Below are 17,846 nucleotides of genomic sequence, written 5' to 3'. Positions count from 1 at the left end.
CCAGAGACCTTACTTCCTCCTGACACTTAGACAAGATTCTGGAGTAAGGGAAAGACACATGCAGTAAGAATTCAAAAATGTTTGCCCGATTTTAAAAAGCCACTTACGTGTCCAAATTCAACTGACACCACTAGCGCAATTCTAATGCATCTCCCACTAGTCTCAAATTAATCCTAACAGAAAAAAAGAGCAGATTTCAGATAACATTTACCATTTTTCAGAATCCCATTCTGCATCACTCCTAAGATGAGAACAATGTGACTTAACTCAGCCACCTACACCTACCTGCACACAGATGTTCCAGGTATTGAGAAAAGCTATAGGGCCAAATTTATGAGGGTACTTAATCCGCTAGGTCACTGCTGTTAGAAATCTGCACCTGAGTGAATCAGACTTTACTCAGGCAGTTATTCTTTAACAGTAATTCAAATGCATCAACAGAACAAGTTGGTTTATCTTTTTGTTAGGCTTTGACCCACTAAAACAATTACACATTTCATAATTAAGAAGGAATATATACCTATTACTTTCAATAGTAGTAGCCACAGGATATGTTGTTTTATGGCATCTTCTATTCATAAAGCTGTTTCATTGTCCAGTACCAACACCTGGAGAATGAGAATTATTCACATTATATAATTAAGAAAACTGTCTCCAAGCAGGATTAAATTACTGCTGTAGTATGTGCAAAGTATTTAAGAGAGGTGTGGAACTCTTGGACTGTCAAGCTTGCTCATTATAATCCCAGGCAAACTTGTCCTAAAATTCCTTCCTGTAACTCATCAAGCACCATCTTAATTAAACATCTCAGAGTTTTCTGCCACCATGCCTTCAATGTGGCGGAGCCCTAAACTGTAAAGCATATTTATATGTTTTTATATATGGTTTGGCTTAAGCACAAAATTAAATCGTTTGGTGAGCTGGGTTTCAGGTTTCCTGCCACGTCTTTGGGAAGGGTAGGCATTCAAGCAGTACTGCCTCCACTTCGCTTAGAAATGCTGCTTCCTTGAGGTGACCTTGGTGGGAGGCATTGCTCTCCACTGGCCAGACCAGCTCCCTGAAAGGCAGGAGGCACAGCAGAGCTTTGCTGAGTACCCCCAGATGTTGTTGAGTCACCCTTCACTCGCTGTGTGGATCCCTGCCAACTGGCCACCTGAACTGCTCAGGCATTTTGCTAGCCAGGCACTGCTGCCTCCTGCATCTCAGCATTCACATACCAAGCTGTTTGCAAGCATGTGAGTAATGCATGGCATTCCTCTGGTTAGTCCTCCCAACCCCACCCCCCCCAGTTTGCTGGAACTGAACTGACACTGAAAGCTTTTGCAGTAGGAAGAAATCCTTGGAGATCCTCATAGAGGTTCCTTTGGCTCAGTGCTGTTAAGAACAAAGGGGCTGAGTGCTATTTCTATTCCTGGCAGGGCCCCAGATTTGTGCAACATAAAGCAAGTCACTTAAGCTTTCCATACATTTTTTTCCCTTTGGGTGAATTCAGACAAAGTATCTCACTGTAGTATTGGGAATTCTGTGCTTTAATATCAGGGCAGTGCTTCAGACTCTTCTGAAGGCTGCCACCGAAACATGAGCTGCTTCCCGTATCGTGAGTTATGGGAGACTCAACATGGCTCATGGGTAGAGCACCACCTTCCCAGTACTTCTCAGAAGCGATTCTGGTGCAAAAACAGTGAAAACTGAGATCAGAACTTGGTGTATCTTCCTTCTCCTGAGATGACATTAAACAGCAGCACTCCAGATTGTTCTGTCTTGCCACTGCTGGAGTCCCTGTGGTTTTTAATCTTCAAGAAATATTCCTCACTCCTCATGCAACCATGCAACTCCCAGGGTAGATTTTTAGATGTATTCCAGTTACCTACATGTGCCTAAATGTCTTCAAATTCCTCTGCTTCTCAGTATGTCCAGGTCCCCTGAAGTCTAATGTGTTCAAGTTTACAGTATGCAGGAGTCTTTGGCTAAATGAGGAACCCATGTCTGCTCACAAATCCTACTAATATGCAACACTCTGGTGCCTGTCACAGAACTGCCCATCTCCTGCTCCTCAAATCCTCACTTGCCTATTCATGTAAAGCCCCAAACTGCATTTATTTCCTTCTGCTATATCACAGTGGAAACTCATGTTTATTTTTCTCCCTGGAGTCCCTCAGGATTGAATGCTTTTCGAGTTTCATTCTCCCACTAAACAGTTAGATTTCTGAGTATTTTCTCCCAGATGTAGGACAAGCTTCTTTTCTACTAATCATACTTCCAGCTCTTGCTGCACTCTGTCCATACCCATCACAGTGAAGTTGTATAATCTGCCGAAATTTTGATCTTCTTACTCATATCATCTAGCAATTACTTGCAGAAGATGTTTCAGTAGCTCAAAGCTGTCTTTGCACATCCATTCTGCACTGTAAGAGGCACCAGCACAACCTTGCAGTACTGCTTATCCACACACACTCCTTTACAGATACAGACACAACCAATTTTAAGAGCAGACCCTCTCTGACCCTTATCTGACTCTGGTATATTCTAAGTACGACCCCTTGCACAACAATTTTCATTTCCCTGTATGTATCTGTCTACCTAGTCAGACTGAATTTAGTTTTCATATCACTTCCAATACAAACACCATTTCAAGGCTCTGTCTCTCCTACATCTTTGTTCACTAGTTATGTGGGCAGGTTTGGGCAGGTTTATCTAAAAGACTGAGGTTTTTTTAATTGTACTTTAATTACGTGAGTTTCATGCTCTTTTAAAGCACTCAGTTGGGTGAGACTTTTGTTGGGATTCATTAAAGGAGAAATAAGGCCATACACATTTTTGTAGCTAGCCAAAATGCACAGGGGCTGGTTTTATGAGTAGATGTTCTCACTGGAACAGGCGGCGGGACAGAAAGAGCATACTTGAGCTCCACAGCATTCTGGCTTTTATAAAGTGAGGGTCAAAACTTGAGGGGTCCTCAGAAATGAACAGTCTGTGCCATTTCCTTGAGGCAACACTCACAGGTCAGTTCTCCCTTCCCATATGTGAGTGCACGTCAGGCACCATGGCTCATTTTATGACCTGCAAAGTGACTGCATGCCTCAGTATGGAAGGGCAGGGGGTCAAGCCCTTAGTCCAACCCTGGCCAGCTGGCAACCCTTGTGATTCAGGTAGCCTGTGGGAAAGCTTGTACAGCCCACAGGGACTAGGTCTCTGACCCCTTTTCCTTTCTTGCTTTTTGTTGAACAGGTTCTCTCCCATCTCCCCACAGGTATCTAGCACAGTCCAGGCAGGCCCTCATACAATTGGCAGGCTCTGATCCAAGTACAGTGAGTGAGTGACACAGAGCATCTTGCATCTGACTGCACAAAGGAGCCAGCAACAATTTACATAGAACAAGTTGGACCAGAGAACTTTCATCTCAACACAGCTGTCCTTGTCCAAGGTGAGGTGGATTACCTTCACTCACCCTGTGTAGTTCTTAAATGCTGCATCTTTCTTGCATAGGCAACATCCTTATGATAGAGGTACTTTCATACATTTTTGCTTGAAATGGCATGAAGATGGTTTGTGGAGACTCGTTTTCAGATCCCTCTCAAAGCGTTTGCCACATTATTTGCTTTCAGTAAGAGCTTTCAGCTCTTCTTAACTTCCCTATTCCCCCTGTACAATTTGTCCTGTCAGATGAGATGATGCAGGATGTGGTTCCAGCCTGCATGTCTCCAAAATGCAAGACAGATCCATCAGCTCTTTTCAGACATACTCCAACTTCTGCAGGAGCATCAGTAGGAATGTTGGGTTAAGGTATTTACAGCAAACAAATGAAAGTGTTTGGAGGAACGAAATCAGGGTTCATTTGAGACAGACTTTTAAGGTACGAATACAGGAACAGAGATAAATTTGCAGTGCAGCTCTTCCTCTGCAGCAAACACACATGTGCATGCTTTCTCTGTTCAGTGAAAAAGCAGCAAAGCTGCATTGCCATCCCAGGGGGTTGTGCTGGGGTAAAAGTCTGGCCTCAGGTAGTTACTGCTGAAGCACTTGGAACTCACACTCCACCCACTGCCTGGGGTAACCGCTTCCCCCACAAGAACCCCTGATTCCCCCTGTGCCGGTCCGTCCTGCCCTTGCATACTCAAAGGCAGTGTGGGGCTCGTAGAGATCCTCGCAAAGCTCGGCAAAGCCGCGCAACAGGGAGGAGAGGAAGAGGAGAAGGAGGAAGAAGAGGAGGAGGAGGAATAGTCCCCGGGAGGGACGCCCAGCAGGCGGTGACACCCAGCAGAGGGCAGCCATGCCCATGCTAATGTAGCTCCTGCTCGCAAATCGTGGCCCTTATGAACCCTATCCCTCCCCCCACCCCGAAAAAAAAAAAATTAAAAAAACCACTGCCTGTAGGCTGGCAAGGAACCTGCGCACCTAAACCTGCTCTCCTTTGCTCTGCAGCTGTAAGGGAGCCAGCCGTACGACCACCTAAACTGTTAGGTCTGCTTGTGCTTGCCCACCCCTCACTGTGGGACCTCCTGCCATTTAAATAGCCACGCACAAGAAAGCTCTGGGATGAGGAAACACAGTGGGAGCATTTCTGAATGCCGTTCCCATTCAGGGGAAATTGGTTTTCTCAGAGAAGAAATAAAACCATGACCTAGTGGTTAATGTACACGCAGAGGAGTCAAGAAGTCAATTCTTATGTGGTTTGAACTGGTTCATTCATATCTAATTTAAACAGAAAGGGGAGGGTGGCTCATTTTCTGCTCAGTTAATCAAGAAACTGCAGAAGCTACTTCTTTTCCTCTGGGGATATTGATAAATGCTGGATTCACCCCTATTGAACTAAATTGGTTAAATTGTACCCTTCCATTTAAAGTAATTTTAATAGACCCTTAGGTAAAATGGCCGAGGCAGCAGTGCTAAATCCCTGAAGCTTAAGTCCATTTGAAATATGATTCCAGCCCTGAACCACACCTGATTCCAAACCTCAAGCCTCCGTTGTGTTCCATTATAGACAATTGGCCTGGCACTTACTGGTATATTACATATGAATATCGTAATATGCAAAACTTGACTAGAGATGACCCCGATATGTTTTTCTAGAACTGAAATTATCCCTACTGATGTCCAGGACTTCAGAGGTCTCTGTTGACCTGAATTATTCTGCGATTTTCTGACTGTATGGCCCACATCCTACCATTCATATACACTATCTATATTGTGCAGGAAAGAGCTAGTGAGAATGACCTTCAGCCATTCCAAACACTTGTGCTGTGTCTCCCCATGCTTACAGTGCAGCCAAGGAACTGTTGAAGACCCCTTCTCAGCCTAACAACTCTGTTAATACAATGTTTAAGAAGTTCCTTTTGGGGTAAGGCAAAGGGAGCACAAGGGAAGAGCAGATCAACAGATCCTCTTAGGATTTTCAGGGGATCTGTAATAGAAGAAGAAGGAGCACAAGACCCACACTGTCCCAAAGTATATAAGCACGCTCATCCCCTCAGTGAGACTACTCACAGTGCTTAAAGCTAAGCACAGGCTTAGGTATTTAGCTGGATGAGAACCATATGTCATATTCTAAGTGTGGATCTTGGAGTGTGTCTACAATCCTTAAAGAATGACTTGTCATGACAGCCAGGTAAGCATTAGTTTCCTCTTGACAGAAGCAGGAATAATTAAGATCTGTCTTGTGGTCTTTTAACTGCAATCTACCTTTCCTTAGAAACTATAACCTGGAATAATAAATGTTTAATTATAGGTAAAACATTGTGTTTACAAAAATTATATGAACATTTGTAGGTCATGGAGTACCCAATAACTTGTCCATTTTCTTCTATTAATATCAGCTGGTTTTATAAAGGATATTTTTTTTTCCCTATAAACCTGACCTCACTTATAAGGACAATCACATGCAAAGCAGCAGAAGTGATCAGTAGACCAAAGTAAACTGATTAAATGAACTGATGAAAACTGGGTTCTAAATTCCACTATATTTTCTTAAAAGCTCCTCCTCTTGGAGGCATATGTGAACAGCTTACTGTGAGTTGTTATAGAATCACAGGACCTTATTCTCCTTTCACATCAGAGTAATTCTGAAGTAATTCCATTAAAGTGAGCAGAGTTACACTGATGTGAGATCACAATCAGTTAGAAATGGAAAATTCCTAATAGCTTATCCAGTTCATAACCCTAGGGCTAGAGTACAGTTACTCCTTGCACTGAAACCGTGTTTAATTCCTTAAAATATGAATAGTGGAAAATGGTGTTTGGGAGATGTTTTGGTCATTTGGTGGGGTTTCTTTGATTCCTCATCCAATTATTCTCTTGGGAAAATTCTTGGTTTTGACTGAAAGCCAAAACCTCAACTACATTGCCCAATAAATGAAATACAAAATGAGGTAGATTGGCCATTTTATAACAATGTAATTCTGAATGCCTTGTGTGCCCTTTCTCCACTACTGGTTGTAGATCACGAATAGACTAGTGATACATGGTGGTTTAAGAGAAGTTATTGTGAAGGGAAAGCAACATGGCAATCCTAGACATCTTGGTGTATCTACGGTAGAATTTCTCATATGCTTTGTTAGAACAAAAGTTGCACGGAATGCATTATTTTGTTAGAGACACTTGTGTATTTCAGTGAAGTGTCTAAATATTCTGAAGCATGAAGGTGGTTTTCACTAAGTCCACTCTGCTTGAAATTCCTCTTCCTCCTGAAGAGTAATCTCAACAGAAACATTTTAACCAGACCTCATAGTGAAGTCATTTCAAACAGAAGAGAAACTCTCAGTTACATCTTAGGATTGATTATACATAGCTATTTCATTACTTTCATACATGATGGTTTTCCCGATGTACTTGACATGTCTGCTGCAGGAAGGAAGCACAGCTTTCCTCTCTCCCTGCTTGCTTAGCACTGGAGATGTTTGCTAATAGACATTGCTGTAGAGGAGCCTGGGGCGTACCACTGTAGCATGTGCTGCTTCCCTTTCCTGAAGAGAACCCTACCAGCTGCTGCAGAGGAAGCTACTGAATTCCAAGCTTGACAACAGCACTCCAACTACAGAATTTGCTTTGTTAACAGGGTTAACACAGGTTAATAGGCACAGAGTTAATAGACACAGAAGTACTGAATTACTGGGTTTGACTTCCAAAACTGCTGGTCACCTCTGGCTCCAGCCTTGCCATTTCCCAGAATTTCACTGCAAGTCTCATGGTTTTTGTAGCTCAGAGGGAAGAGCTGATGTGAAAAAGATGGGGGTTCTAGCTAGTTCGGGGACACAGACCTACTCTTACAATATTATCATGTTGATACAGAGAAGGGTTTCCATGCAGCTGGGGCTTCTGTATATCACAAGACCATGCAACCCTGATAGCAAGCATTCCTTGATGCTGTTGGGAAAATGCTTTACCTAAACATCTGATCCTTCCTGTTACAGTAGCATGCTTCTAGCCCTTTGGTGTGTGGAGAACTTGCCCACCTCCAAATGATGATAAGAGCATGTAAAACAGAATGCACCATCATCAAAACAATGAGGTGCTGGCACAGGTGATGGAGCAGAGCCACTAGGGTAAGAATTCTACCTACCTGTAAGATGAGATTGATGTTGTTGTAAAGAGGACTGCATAACATGATTACCTGCCACAAGAGGAGTGAAATCATTTGTGCATTCATCTTTTGTCCTGTATGTTCATGAACTATAAAATTATTAAGTCATGTGATTTCTAAGCAAAACCTAACTGGGAAGACTAACTTGGGTTGAAAAATAAAATTGTTACCACAGAGAAAATTGAGTTGTAGACTTTACAAATCAGGCCACCTGCTTAGATGCTAAACAAGGTTTCACAAGTTTGTTTTTTATGAATGAAACATTCATCTTACACCTTTAAAAGCTGGGGTCTAAAATCAATCTGCTTGTGAAAGCCCCTGCTAAAGCGTGTGAGATAAATGTGACATTAAATCACACAAGCCACTAAACAGAGTCTGATACCATTTCCCTGTGAACAAAAAGCAGTAAGAAATCTCACAGCTGCTGTTCCTGCCCTTCAGCAACTTTTAATTTTTACTGATTGACACAACACCTACGCATCACATCATCCACAAGAGGCATCAGGTCTGTTTCAGGAAAAGCAAATTACTGGTTATTGTCAACAGCTGGCAGAAGCCACCAGGAACTGCTTCTTCATTCATTTGTTTTTCTCAGACACCTATAAAGAGCTGTCATCACATACCAAACAAAGTAAGCATCAGGCAATGTGTGTGTTTCAGTGCTGGTTTACAAGGTTTCTTTCTCCATGACTGGGAGACATATATTCAGGCATGTCAGCCAGGACAAGGGAGCAAAGCAGGTACAAAGTGGGCTCAAGTACAACGTTTCAGAGTTGGTCACATTTGAAGATCACTCTTGCAGTGGATGGAAATGGCAATGGCAATGGGACACAGAGGAGAACCTGGACCTACTTGGACTAGGCGCGCTGCTTCATGAGAAGCTATGTGCAACCTTTAGATGAAGGCTGTTGCCTTCATAGCACTAGGTAATACTTGCACTTCACTGTGAACTGAGGGGGCAAAAGGTCTTGGCATGATGAAGTCAAGAGCTACTCCCTGATATTATTTGCCCTGAGACAAACTGGCCTTTGTAGAAAGTGATATCCTTTACACCTATGCAGATATCTGATTAACGTTTGAGGGAGTACTGTGAGTGTATGGGCTGGACACCTAGGATTTCCCATGAGATATATGAAAAATGGCATATGAAAAAGAGTTTCATCATGTGTGTGCAAACCGTTTTGGCCAGTATTAAAGTCAGAAGGTGACATGAAATACAGCATATCTTTATGAATGCATTGTGCTGTAGTAGAGAAGATAAATTTCGCTGAAGTAGCAGAGTGAGTTGTGGGTGAATTAAATACATTTTTTCATGCTGGAATGTGATCAGGATACCGGGTAAATGCCACTGCTGCTGAGAAAAGACCTGAGATGTTTCAGAAGCCATAAGTGGTTAGGAGCTTGGTTTCTCAGTCTTGTCCAAAATTCAGAAATGTTCATAGAACAACCCCCCTTAGCACCACAGTCGGTTCAACACTGACTCAGGGGGAAGAATGCTACCCACTGAGTCACCAGCCCTGCTTCCTCCAGCACTGGCTTCTCTCTGCTGGTTATCCACTCAGGCCCAAACATGCTTAGCTTACAAGAGCTAACAAGACTGCAGCCCTGAGAAGGCTGGGTGGCATAGAATAAAAGCCTTGTGGATGCCAATGTGTCAAGGTAACCCACAGTAAAGTTTCTATTTCTGAGATTTGTTGTTTGATTTGTGGTATAAACACCATACTCACCTCCACAAGCATGGCTTACATGAGGGCTGCATTGAGCCCAAGCTTATGCCATGCAGAAGAAGGATTCAATTGCATAGGAATACATCTGTCTCCCATCCCTCTCCTCTGGAAATGTCTGAACCTCACAGAAAGGAAGAGGGAAAGCACAAAACCCATGCTATGTTTCATCTGAACTGTGCTTAGCCTATATCTTTTCCTTGAAACTATGCTGAACACATTTGGGGTGGTAAGAATTGAGCTTGAGCTAGAAATAGAAGGTCTATCTTTAACATATGGCCCTAACACAAAAAAGAATCACAGTGGCCCCTCGAAGTTAGGAAGTTTTGCTTGGATATGCATTCCAAATTTATCAGATTTTTCTCATCTTCAGCCTCCAAAGAAAAAATCTTCTTAGATATGGTATACTTGCATGCCCAGCAGACTGGACCCAGAAACATACTTTGGTTTTAAATTAAAAAAAAAAAAAATTAAAAAGAAAATCCTCAACTTACACACATCATGCACATGTAAGTAATTTGCAGTCTTCAAGTACTAACCCTTCACAGCCTGAAGCAGGGGCAAGGTCCTTCTCTATTCTCACAGGGCCTCTTGTCATTATGCAAGCTTTCATTCTGAAACTCAAACTCACATGAAAAATACTCAGGTTAGTGAATTTGAAACTCAGCCTGAGCAGCACAAATGAAAACTCTGTCTATTAACCCATTCTTGTTCCTCCTCTCAAGAGCAGACTGCTTATTCTCACAACAGCCCAGAACATCCTACCATATCTGAAATTTTCTGCTGGAATGACAATTTGCTTTCAGTTCCCCAGATTGTATTCACATGTCTCTGGCCCATGCACTCAAACCTGTATCCTTCCATGTCTTCGAAGAGAGAAGGTGAAAGGAGATTCCTTGATCTTCACAACTACTTTTCTGCACTTCTCAATGTATGACCACATGTAGCGACCCCAAATGCTGAAGGATGCGCTTCTGACCGAGCAGTCCCTGGGCAAGATGCTTCTGCTGTTGGCTGGTGAACTAGAGATGGTGAAGAGCTCTTAGGGCAAGTTCCAACAGATGGAAGACAAAGAGTAACATGGGGTTAAAGCTTGCAGGAGCCCAGTGTCAAAGTGCTTCCAGGAAGGTTTAAAAGAGTACCACAGCAGTAAAGCAAAGGGAGCAAAGTGGTTTAATAGGCTAACTAAAGGATGGACTGAAACAGACATCAGCTCTGTCAACAGGTTGCTTCATGGCTTTGGTCACACTAGTCATTATTTCTGCCTGTATTTTTTTCACATGCAAAATGGATATAATAAGTCTTATTGAGCACTTGCAGTATCATGAGGAAAAATTGGTTAGCCTTTTTAAAGCCCTATGGAATACGTTCTGTAAGATTGACAGCAGACCATAATATCTAAGGAGAAGGCAAGGTAATTAAAGCACAAATATGGTGGCAGAAAGAAAAAAAAAAATGAATCAGGAAGGAACAGCTATTACTAGAGATGCCTAAGTGATGGACAAAAAAAAAAAAAAAAAAAAAAAGAGGGAATTAATACAATAAGGAAAGACAAAAAGTTTCAATCAAGAGAAATAAATACTACTAATAAAAAAGCACTAGCAAATATGAAGAAAAAGAAAAAGCAGTGGGAGAAGACCTGAGTTAAGAAGGAAGAAGTAAGTGTTGGTTTTCCTTAGTACCACCTAAGATTTTTAAAAAATAGACACCTTAAATAGCCACTTTAGTGTTACCACCTGAGTACCAGTCAGTGTGTTGCATGTGAGAAGCAGAGGATAGAAAACAGAAAAAAAAAAAAAAAAAAAAAAAAGAGATAAGCAGAAAAAAAAATATCAGTTGAATGTAAAATTTTTAAGACTTTTTAATTATTATGTCAGTAGCCGTGGTTTTCTTAAGGAAGGCAATGTTTTTTGTTAAAAATGTTTTTCAACAAAAATCTTCAGTGTTGGTCAGAAAGAAGAACATAAAATCTAAGTGCAATAATTCAAAACCTTTCGGTGTTATACTTGAAACAACCTTTTTTTTTTTTTTTTTTTTTATGAAAACCTGATGTTTCTGTGGGAAAATCATCACTTCCCAGACACCTCTATTTTTAGGCCTGTGTTCTCAATTAGCCTGGTACTCATTTTCAGTATGCCTCTCTGCAGTGTTGCAGCAATATAGTATACCAAAGGGTACCTACCTGGTATTAAAAATCTACACCCATGATTTTCAATGCCACTGCTTTCTTTTTAACCTTCCTTTTATCTCTCTGCATTTGGGAAGACATGCATGGGGTGTCAAATCTTCCAGTGAGAACTTTCCATGGCACAAAATCATGATGGGAAAGAAAACATGCAATAAAAGCACAATGCACAAGAATAACCTTAGTAAGGCTGAATCCTGACGTGTGCCTTGGATATGTGATTGAACCCCAGATCATCCACTAGTAATCCTCCTGCTTTTGCTTGTACATGTCTGAAACATTGGCTAAACTGACTGTTCTGGGAGAGACTCTGTAATGACTCCTTAACTGTCAGAACAGACAATTGCATTGGTAAATGTAAATAAGTCACTTTGAGCATATCTGTTGCTTTCTGCCTACAGAAATTTGTCTTAGTGGCACTGGTCCCATTTACAAGCTTTGCGCTTGAGGGAATAAGAAAAGCTGCCCAGATCATCATGGGAAAGTTTATACACAGAGCAGCTCAGCCAGCAAAGTGCTTGGCTCGACACTCTGCAAGCACAGAGGCTGCTCATGGATCCACCTCCAAAGGCATTCAGCCTCTGCACAGCTCGGCTGACTACAGCTGTGGATCTACTCCCTCTGCTCCAGCACCTGCCCCGTGCTGCTGACCGGAGCACAACAGCCACTGGAGGGGTAGGAGCTTGCCCTGCAAGCAGGCAGGCTGCTCATGTCCAGAGAATCTCCCAGGGGCCAGATCTTGACGCTGTTCCTCATCCCGTAGGGTGTGACTGCAAAGTGCTCATTCCACTGAGGTGGCTGAGGAGAGCCAGGACGGGGACCAGCAGCTGGTCACCGTGCAAGTCCTCACGTTCCAAAGGGCTTGAATGTTTTGGTGGACACATGTATCAGCCAGGCCAATGTCTCAGGAAGACTCTTTCTGCTGTGTAGGTGAATATCCAGAATCCCATGGGGTTTGGCATCATCCTTAACTCTCTGACTGTACAGGACCCTCTTCACTGGGCAGCCACAGGCCAAAGCCCCTAGCTGGCACTGAAAGGAAGACCAAAACTGGGTGTTAGAGGTTCCCTGCTGTGATGGAAACTTAGGGATCACCTGGCACAACTGAGCTCTTATATTTGTAATCATTCCTGTTGCTATGGCCACTGCATGTGGGTATAAATCTTTCCCAAGTGACATTACTAAGGGAGAGTAGGGTGTAGCCCAGGAAAGGGTACTGTTTGATTGATATGATTTTTTTTCATGACCTGTCCAGGTCTCTGAGTTTACCCATTCAGTTGCTTTTGCAAAAAAATTTCCTCATGACAGAGCACTCGTGTATTTAGTAATAATATTTAACATCTATATTGGACTCTGTGTCTAAGTGCTATACAAACACAAACTCATTCATCTTATTTTTTATCTCATGACAGTTATCTGCAGTGCTGAGTTGGTTTGATCCCCACCTCAGAGACCTTTTAACAGTGGAATTGTTACCAGACAAATTTCCCATCTAAATCACCACTAAGGACTGGTAGCTAGGCTCCCCTACTCTCGGTTTTAATCAGTGACTCCTGTAACTTCAGTGAAAGGCCTCTAGGTTTCTGCTGCTGAAGATAGGAAAAATAAAATCTTGGAGACAATTTTATTTTAGTTTGTTTTCACCATAAAGGTGTTCACTGGGAGCACACTGTTCTCAGAATTACAGATAGACTTGCCATTTGCTCATGGGAAATGGAGTCAGGCATCTCTGTACTAAATCTACTCATAGGCAATAGGGAGGTAAGCCTAACACAGGTCCGACTTGTAATGTTCCTACTCTTTCTCCACTTGCTGTCTTCAAGTTTATTCATACCTCCCTGGACCAATTCAAAATAAGTTACTAGGACTGCAAAAATAGACTAATAAGCAGAGACTTGGAGTTCAAAACATTTAGAGATTAAAGTGAGAATTTTTCTCCAAGCTGAGCTGAGTTAAAGCATGAAAGAACATTGAAACTAGCAGCAGATGTTGTATAAAGAGGGAGGACATGAGGCAGAGATTAGGCACCTCCTAAATGTGGTCTAAAGCCTGTATACTTTCTTTGCAGCTATCTTCAGCCTGGCTAAGACTGAACATGGCAGTAAAAAAAGCAGTATGATAAATGGGAGGAAATCCATAGGTATGGAAATTGTTTTACCCACAGCAAAAGTAAACTTGATGAAGCTCAGTGCACCAAAACTGGCAGGAACAGTTAAACTGTGCCCCAAAATGGTGCTAATAATAGTATGTAATAATTCATTGTAAAGTTTAAAGCTATATATTTTGAGAATTTTTACTCTAAATTGGTAGGTCATTAGTTACAAATGAGTAATTACAGTTTCTGTAGCAGGCACTGTTAAGAGGTCTTCCTGCATGCTGAATGCAGCTCTGGTCACTCAAGTCCATTGCTGACGAACTCAGACTGGAAGAGATGCAGAAAAGGACTTCAATGCAAGTATACATGGAGTGGCTGCACAGAAAGAGAAAAAAAGGAGTAATTTTCAAAAAGAAGTAGGTCCTGAGTATTGGAACCATTATAAGATTGATAATTTCTGAAAGATCAACTGAGTTAGCTCTATCAAAGGAAATTAAAGGAAATTAAGACAAATGGAACAAATGATCTCACATAGCAAAGCCAACAGAAAATGGCTTATTTAGCTAATGACTTTCCTTTCTGAAAACATGGGAAAGAGAAGAGCTGTTCAAACTAAAGACAATGTTTGCTCAAAGCAATGTGTATAAGCTACCCTTAGAGAAATATATGCAGGAAGTAGAAGAATGTTTCAAACCATCAGAGGAAGGAAGTTTTTGGAAGAGCTTTCAAGAGGAGCAGCAGGAGAGAACTTTCTACCCAATTTGAAAAAGAGATTGATCAATGTATGAAAGGAATTACAGTATGTGGTTTCCCATGACATCTGAAAATAGGACTCAGCAACTTTGGATGTAATTTACAGATTTATTTCTCATGTTCCTCCTCTCTCCCTGCCACCCCAGATATTTTCAAATTAAATAATGATTTAAAACCATGGTCTGTAATATTAATGTTGACCACATGACAGACAGGAGTAGGAAAAAATGCTCCAAACTTAAGTTTTCAACAAATTTCTTCATTTACCCTTAAGAATGAGAAAACACATAGGGAGGATTTCTCAGTAACCATCACCTCTCCCATCACATTGTCTGTCTTCAGAACCCTGCTTCAAAGCAGCAAAATGAAAGAAATCAGCACCATAGTTACTGTCCCTTAAGCAACTTCCAAGAATTTTCTTATCAGTACTGAAATGAAGCAAACCACTTCATATAATGCTGTGTAGCCTAGTTCCAGCAACTCCTAGGGTTGCCAGAAACATCAGCTGTGCAGTACAGGTAGGCTTCTAAGCAAGGCCAACACATGCTTTTAGAAAACATATTTGGAGATTTTTCCTGGGAGTTCTTTTGCAACCTACTACCCCCAGTTTTTGTTACCTGAAACATCACTCAGAGATGGGAGATAATTCACAGGGCATTTTTATACTCCACTATTTTATTAAAAACTCTTGTGAACTTATCAAGATACTTTCACCAGATTGTTACCAGATTCACCCAGCACATCACTATTATTCTCCAGAAGAAAAGTGTGTTTGGCACCAAAATTAGCATTTAAAACAGTATCACACCTGCTTCTGCTGGTACCAACTGCCTGTAAGATTCATGAAGTCTTCTGAGGAAACTACATCTGGATATTGTGTGCTCTCCGAATGAGGTTTTTGTGACTCAAGGCAAACGTATTTTTATGCTGCTATTGCCATTTCAGTGTCTTTGGTGTGCATGTTGTGTCTTTACCAGATTTGCTGTGGTTTCTTCCTGCTTCCTTTCTTTAGGGGAAAAACTGATCTGGAGAGAGGAATTGGGAATAGGAAACATTCAAACTCCAGCATGAACACTGCATTGCAGTGCTTCCAACTCCAAATATTCGGTTGACTTATCCAACAAAAAGAAAATGCCTTTATGATTTTCACTTAGTAATTTCACAGCAGAGAGCAAGAACCAAAGCTCCAGAAAGAGCTATTTGTTAGCGCCAGGCCTTGCAACATCTGGACGCAGGTTACCCAGTGGGTTTGAAGTAGTTTGCCTTCCACCACACCCACTTTCTCTATGATATCCTGTTAATGCATGTCTCTGACCTTTACTGTCAAAATCCATCTGCTGAATTTCAGACCCGTGGGCTCCTCAGACAGCCTTCGCTTTTCAGGGTGTTCTTGGGTGACTGTCCCGGCGGTACAGTGCTGTGGGGAGCACTTGTTTCTGACTTTTCTGCTGTGTTTGCTGTTTGTATTTTGCAAGACACAATTTATCAGACACATCTAACCATAGTGCATTATAGAAATGAATGTGTAAATTTTAAAAATTGCTTTATGAGGCAAACAAAGCCTGTAGTGACTGATTCAGTACCTCAGCCTATTTCTTCCTGAGACAGGCCCTGTCTTTTTGTTCAAATCATTGACGTGGGTCTCTGGTAAGCACAGCAGTTCTCCCCTAGGGCCAACAGGACTCCTTATGGCTTCCACATGGTACTTGTAGTTCAAAACTCTAATGGTCATCCCTGAAAGGGCATATCTGCTGCCCTTAAAACATAAACGTGGAGCTTCCCGTGTACAACTCTCCTGCCAGAATTTGAGACAACAGTTTTAACAACTCTACAGAAGGCTGCTCTCACTGCTGGTTGCTTTCAGCCAAATCAGACACTGATCTGTGGGATCACAAGCAAGAAAGCTTGTACAAAACGATCTCCCAGTTTGTCAGACGCAGGTTTGTGACAGCTTTGGTCAACTTCCCCTAAGAGCCTGGGGCTAAGCTCTGCCTGGGAGCCTCGAACTTCACCAGCCGGTTACAGCAGAGGTTCCCTCACTTCAGGAGGCGATGCCGTGCCCAGCCTTGGTGTGCGTGTGTGCAAGCCTGGAGAAGGAGGCTGGTACCACAACCAGGCACCATCTGCTGTAGCCTATCTTCAGCTGCCAACTGTGTTTTCAGTGGCCACGGGGATGTGAAACTGCTGTTTGCGCACAAGGTGTAACTGTTTGACAGCCCAGCCTACTACGTCCTTGTTGCTCCACGTAGTACTGTTATTGCTGTCCCAGCCTTTGATAAGGCTAGGGCCTCAGATAGCTACTGTACTTTTAAGTCTGCCTCCAAATAAGCGGCTACCTTTCATCTCTGTTTTATTGCCAAGGACAGAGACAGACAAGCCAGACCACTGGCTGGCTAATAAGTAATAGGGAACTTTGCTGAGTCCCACGGTCCTCCTGTTTTGGTGATATATTTTTAATACATAGAGATTTATACATATAGATTTTTTCTATCTATAGCCCCTACAGTGTGAGCAGCAGGCAGGGGCCAGCACGCGGTGCATGCATATGCCAGAGGAAATGCATGTCTGCAAGGGGACTCAGCTGTAACTGAGTAACTTGACAGGTAGAACAAACTCTTTCAGCCCTTTGCTCTTTCCAGTCCCCAAATATGACAGCTTAATCATTTTCTAGACACAAAATGTCACCGAGATAAAGCAAAGTTTATAAAGGAGGACTGGTCACATGACAGAAAAAAATCTGGTAATATATCAAAGCAAAGAAACTCAAAGTTCAGGAAACATTTGTTTTCCTCAGAGCTTCCCCCTTTCCTCTCTCTCAGCACTCAGAGGATGAGAGAGGCTGGAAATTCAGCCTGAAGGTTCCTTAAACAAATATAGCTCTGTCCTTTACATCACCATACGGCTCACCATCAACACCACATTTGGTAAACTGTGAAAATTGAAACCCAGTTGCTTTGTTCCAGCTATTCAAAGGTACATAGGCACTGAAATCTTGCTGAAATAAACTGAACTGGCAGCTTCCTGTGATGGTTATAATGGCTTATAGCTTTACATGGCTTGTGGAATAGTCAGACCCATTCAAATTTGGGCAAGTTTTTCTCTCCACCAGAGTGAATGTGAACATCTTAATGTTTTCAAAGCTGCGTTTCAGCTGGCAGAATCAGTGCTGTGCCATGCAGGATGGGGTTATGGCATTGCACCTCCTTTGAGGGGACATGACTTAAAACTCAGCACAGGCTCCTCAGGCTCTCTCCTCTGATAATCATCCCACAGATCTGGTTTGTGTGGCTAAATTTCAGCTGGGAACCTAGGGTCAGCTTTCACCCTCATGTGCATATCATGGTTGAAGTGACCCACATGAAAAGCGGCTACACTAAAATCAGCTTAGGCAGGAGGCAATTCTGGCCTTCCACGTTTCAGGCTGTGCTGTTTGAGTTTTTTTTGCTGCCTGGCCAACTATTGTGTTAGATGCTGTGCAATGAATAAATAAATAGGAGAAAGAGCCAAAGAGGA

Source organism: Cygnus olor, chromosome 1 (genome assembly GCF_009769625.2).
Source record: "Cygnus olor isolate bCygOlo1 chromosome 1, bCygOlo1.pri.v2, whole genome shotgun sequence".
NCBI lineage: Eukaryota > Metazoa > Chordata > Aves > Anseriformes > Anatidae > Cygnus > Cygnus olor.
Note: the sequence above shows the minus strand (reverse complement) of the source record.